The sequence below is a fragment of the Tachysurus fulvidraco genome, chromosome 24 (assembly GCF_022655615.1).
Source record: "Tachysurus fulvidraco isolate hzauxx_2018 chromosome 24, HZAU_PFXX_2.0, whole genome shotgun sequence".
In the NCBI taxonomy this organism is placed as follows: domain Eukaryota; kingdom Metazoa; phylum Chordata; class Actinopteri; order Siluriformes; family Bagridae; genus Tachysurus; species Tachysurus fulvidraco.
Window position 1 is genome coordinate 4,325,928 of NC_062541.1, and position 5,915 is coordinate 4,331,842.

General features: G+C 32.9%; 1 long non-coding RNA gene across 1 annotated transcript; it reads left to right on the forward strand.

Moving 5' to 3' along the window:
- The first annotated feature begins 971 nt into the window (after nucleotides 1-971).
- Nucleotides 972-3,306, forward strand: LOC125140116. Its single transcript, XR_007139354.1, has 3 exons — nucleotides 972-2,125; nucleotides 2,467-2,954; nucleotides 3,069-3,306. It is a non-coding gene; the product is annotated as an uncharacterized LOC125140116 (long non-coding RNA).
- Nucleotides 3,307-5,915: the final 2,609 nt, after the last annotated feature.

Sequence of the window (5,915 nt, forward strand, 5' to 3'; positions counted from 1 at the left end):
TCCAACCACAGAACTACCATTTCATTTGCACCACTAATGTTTACCCTGTCCAGCACACACACTGCAACGAAACCACACTGACACACTTTAACATTTCCGTTATCATAATAAACTCCTGCAGAAAAAATGTATTCAAAAATTGTATTCAAAATGTATTTACTGTTATATTACTACATTTAAATTTACTATATACATATATATGAGTATGGGTCACCGTACTTAGCCATATGTATGTCACTTCACTATATATATATATATATATATATATATATATATATATATATATATATATATATATATATTATACGTATATATATATTTATTATATATACGTATATATATATATATCTATACTATCTATACTATCTATATATACTATATATATATCTATTCGTACTATCTATATTCTATCCTCTATCTATCTCTCTCGTCTCTATATCCGTCATCTCTCATCTCTCTCTCTCTCTCTCTCTCTCTCTACGTCTCATCTCTCTCTCTATCTCTATATATATATATATATATATATATAGTGAAGTGACATATGGCTAAGTACGGTGACCCATACTCAGAATTCGTTCTCTGCATTTGACCCATCCAAAGTGCACACACACTCAGCAGTGAACACACACACACACCGTGAACACACACCCGGAGCAGTGGGCAGCCATTTATGCTGCAGTGCCCGGGGAGCAGTTGGGGGTTTCGGTGCCTTGCTCAAGGGCACCTCAGTCGTGGCCGGCCCGAGACTCGAACCCACAACCTTCGGGTTACAGGTCAGAGTCTCTAACCATTAGGCCACGACTGCCCAAAATATATATATATATATATATATATATATATATATTTTTTTTTTTTTTTTTTTTTTTTTTTTTGTGTGTCATCTCATTTTATTAGTGTGAGTAAAAATGACACAATTATTATTTAGAGCTCAATAAATAAAAAACATAAATAAAGGAACATGTAAACACACGTGTATATAATATATAGTATATAGTTATAGTTATAACATATATGGGTAAAGACAATCACTTTTACTGACTGATTCTTAACATTTTATTTTAAGTCACCTTTATGCAGTCAAACGTTGTACACATGAGACGTTTGTCCATTTTAGAAGAAGATGTATGTAGCGCTTCAAATGTTTTCCAACCACAAAACTGTACCACCACTAATGTTAACCCTGTCTAAACGACACAATGCATCAAAACCACACAGACACACTCTAATTTCCATTGTCATTAGAACATACTCGTTTTCTCTAATTATTTAAGGCCACCTGCTCATGACCATTTTATTAATCTAATTATCAATCAGTGTCAACAAATGAATCATTTTCTGGCTGATAAAAATGACTCAGGAATGGGTTTGATATTATTTATTTATTTATTTTGAAGATAAAAACTTTCTATGAATGTATCGCCCTTTGTACTGTAGAGAAAAACAGAAATCCTGATGAAACACTACAAATTCTTAAATTCCTGAGTGTTTACTTTAATATGAGCTTCATATTAACACCACTGTGTAGTGAGACATGACATAGACGGTCAATCAGCAACATGGACATGGACACAATTAAACAGGAGCAAATTAATATTTTTTGACTCCTTGGAACAATTTAAATGATTCACTGTTGAAATCTCATTCATTTATCTGCATTTCTGTCTTATTTGTACTGCATTCTGCAGTAAATATTTCAGACAAAATCCCTTGATTCATGAACATAAGTCTTTTGTTTGATATTTACAGTAGATCTACAGTAACTGATTCTCAGCATACAGAAATTCAACATGGTGTGGAGAATGTCCTGATATTAAATCTCTCACCAAATCTTTTATGCTGCACTGGTTATTTAGTGAATGACATAAAGTCCATTTTTCATCTAGAAACCTTGTAAATTTATTCTTCATTATATCATTAGCTAAATAACGCATTTCATGGTGTAACAAGGAACAAAACTAAATTCAGATCCCCTTTATTGCTTTACAGCACATACCACACCTCCCTCTCCCTCAGACATAAACCATCATTTCTTTCACTTAATAAACAGTTTCCTTTTCTTCTCTTGTCAGACTCACAGCTGCGATGGGTTTGTTTGTGCTCATGCCTTTGTTTCTTTGTGCCCTGAGTAAGTAAAGTAAGAACATTATTTATTCATTTACTAAATGGATCTTTAGATTCATATCAAATATTAAACAACTTTTTGAGCTAAAATTAAATAAATATTGTACGTTGTATAATATTTAATAGTTTCCCAAAAGCTGTGTTTTTTCTTATTCTCCTATTTTTGATATTTAGCCAATTCTTGCTGAGAGTCTACATTCTACTGTAATGAACTTTTTTCATTCATTTTATTTTATTTCAAAATGAAACAAAGCTTCAAATTCTTCAACAACTTAAATAAGCTCAAAAACTCTTGTGAGATCTTGTGTGTTATTGGTATGTAATAACAGGTTTTTGTTGTTGCAGCTTCACTCTTTGATATTATCTGCTCCTCAACTTTGGAGGCAAAACCAGGAGAAAATGTCACTATTTTGATTGAGGAGAACTTCTCAGATCACATCTTCTTTGAAACTCTAGCTTACATCTCATGGTTCAAGCACACAGTTGATTTAGTTCCACTTCTTCTTGGGTGCAAACAAGTTAAAAGATCGGGTGAAACACAAAATTGCTACTTCTTTAATGAAAGTGAGAGAATAAGGATGTCAGTTCATGGCAAGAAAACCTCTCTCACCATCACTGCTGTAACTGTCTCTGATACAGGACTGTATTACTGCAGCTTTATTAAATTGTCTGAAATCAAATTTTGTAAATCAGTCTATTTACAAGTGAAAGGTAAATTTATACAAACCCAATATTTACATTTAAACATCAACTGTAATGATAGAGGTTGTAATACTTATGTCATTTTTCAGAGGGAAACAAAACACTCACAAAGGACTTGAACAAAGCAGCAGGTTTGTTGTGTGTCAGGAATCCACATACTGTATGTTCCTGTGGAGCTTCATTTGATTAAAATTGCTTATATTCATTGATTGTTAATATGTGTTCTTCAATATGTTTTCTTCAAGACTGCAGCTTCTCGAACGTGTTCTTCATGTTGACTGTAGTGTTTGGTGCAGTGAGTATGAGTCTTATCACTATCCTGATCTTCATAATACTGAAGTACAGAAAAAAACTAACAGGTAAGATTTTACTGATAAATATACAATCAACTTCCTTCTAATGTAAAAATTAATACCTCATCAACATGTTTGTTTCCTTTGTGATTTTACTTTAGGTGATAATACTGAAGTTTATGAGGTAAGTCTGAAGTCTTAAAATGTAAATGTTAAAGCATTACATAAATGCATGACTAATGGCATGATTTGATTACCAATATACATTTACTTCTATATTCACAGACTATATAAAGTGAAGTACATTGCTCCAATTTGTTAAATTAAAAATTTACATGTTAGTCAGTCCAGGCCTTTAGCAGTAGACACTTGCAATGCTTTGCACAAAACCTCTGTAATGGAAAAGTATTCTGGAAATTAATAGTCAACTTATTTGACAAGATGCACCAGTAGATTTTTGCCACCAAGCATAGTCTTGTCATACAAAACATATTATTATGTTTTAGCAATTATTCAAGCTGTTACTATTTTCAGGTATTGGATCAGTCTGTTACTGTACAAAATAAATGTTAACAGGGGTTTACTGTAAAATAGATCTCACTTAATTGTGGTAAAAATACAGATTGATGTGAGGTGAGAAAATATATCATATAACAGTGTATATCTGATGTCTCTAATGTCTCATTGCAGGAGTCTGAATCACTAAATCTACACCTCTCTAATAAGAAAAGCAAGAGGAAATGGTTAAATGATACAATGGAATATCAATATGTTATTTATTCTTCTGTCGAAACATAGTTGTTGATATATATATTTGTTTGTTTGTTTGTTTTAATTTAATCTATAGTTATTCATTTGTAATAAATAAATACAATAAACTGTCAGACTATTTTTTCTCTCTTTTGTAACATGATGAAATGATCCAAGAACTTTATTAAATGTTTATTTCAATAAAATTGTTTTCAGTAATATCCTGTGGTGAAAAATCTTAGTAAAAATAATTAAGGTATTATTCCTTACCATACTATAACCAAAGTAAAGTATTAAGCCTTGCAAAATATTACAACTGGTGTCATAGGACATATGTAGGCGATGTTGTAGGCCAGATGTAAACAAGAAAAGATGTGTATTGTAATCATAAACTTAGTAAAAGTAACCAGACTCAGTGTTATCAGGCCTGGTGAGTCTGAGCTCTCTGATCAACAATGTGTGAGGAAGTGAAAATCAGAGTTCAGCTGAAACAGGCCTGATGATGGGAGTAGGGCGAGACAGCTGAATCAGGTGACCAGCTGGACGGACCTGCTGATTCTGAGATTGAGGGTCTTAGGGGAACCTGACCTTTAGTGGAAATAGTGAAATTAAGGCTTAAAATATGCATGTGCGTGCAAGCCCAGTCTGGAAAGTGAGAGACTGAGATCATAACAATGTTCAGCTCATAGGTTTAGTAAACTTAAGGAGTCAGCATAGAACTCCACTTATATACTGTACAAAGCAACATTATAACAGCAAGGGTTTAGAAAAAACAGCAATACAACATAATCAATATAATCAAGAACTTATCATAACTCATAAAGATAACATATAATCAATCAATTATGTAATCAGTAGAAATCATATACAATAGCAAGAAATGAAATGAGGAAACTTACTCGTTGTAGCTGTAAAAAAGGATTAATACACAAGACATCTGTGTTATGGAAGATTGAGTGGCAAATAACTCAAAAATAGGAAGAGACAAGAAGATCTCTGGAGCACATGTTTAACAACATTTTTTAACAGTGAAGCATATTTTTTAATAACAACGCAGAAGTAAGGCGGGAAAAACAACAGGGCAGACTTGTTTTTCTGATCAATTAAAAGGGCAAAAGGGCAGACTTGTTTTTCTGGGAAATAAGGGGAGGTTATTGTGTATTCTGCAAAGTAAGGGGAATTTAGAAAGGAGGGATTACCTGAACGTATAGAAGGCACCTAGAGGTTCCAGGGTATATATTGAGGAGATTTCCTTTGGAGGGGGCTCTTGCTCTTGCTTGCTTGCTTTTTTGTGTTTGAACTTTTTTGTTGGGTGGCATGGGTTCTTTTGGGTTTTTGTTTGATTACTTTTGACTTAGAGATTTTTCCTTGAGCTCAATGGAATTGTTGGCTGATTGGCGGCAATAAAGAAGTTTGCTCATTCTCATCCAGGTTTGGAAAGTCTCATTGTTTAATTTGTATCAATTATAGTGTAACAGTAAAGTTTAGTTTAGATAACTTGTTTAATAAATAGTTAATTTAAATAGTATTCAATATTCAATATTCGGCTAAAAGTCTAAAAGTGCGATTCACCCTCCGATGTGTCCACTCGGAGGTGGGCTCTGAGTTCCGACAAACCCAGTTGACCTGGTGTGTTCTTGCTGAGTTTATTGTGCACATCACAGTGCTTCTTTTTTCAGCCGATGAGTTATTGATATGATTACAGTGTAGTTTGTTGCTTATTGTTTGTTACTGTTGTTTCTGCTTTCAGCTCGTCCTGAAACTCTGATATGTTGTGACACCTTTCAAGAAACATCTGTGGCAGTGATTAAAATTGTTTCTGTGAACTTGCATTTTATTGAGAAATAAGTGACATGACAATTTGCCACTTTTATTTTCTATTTTTTTTGTTATTTATGTTTATGAATGTTCATAATTATAAATATAAAATGGAGATTTTTCATTTGAAGTGGAGATGTTCTGGAAGAATATTACATAACAAAAATAATTGTCAAATACTTATTTCCCCTCATTGTATATGTGACACACAACAGTGTGTGATCAAGTTGA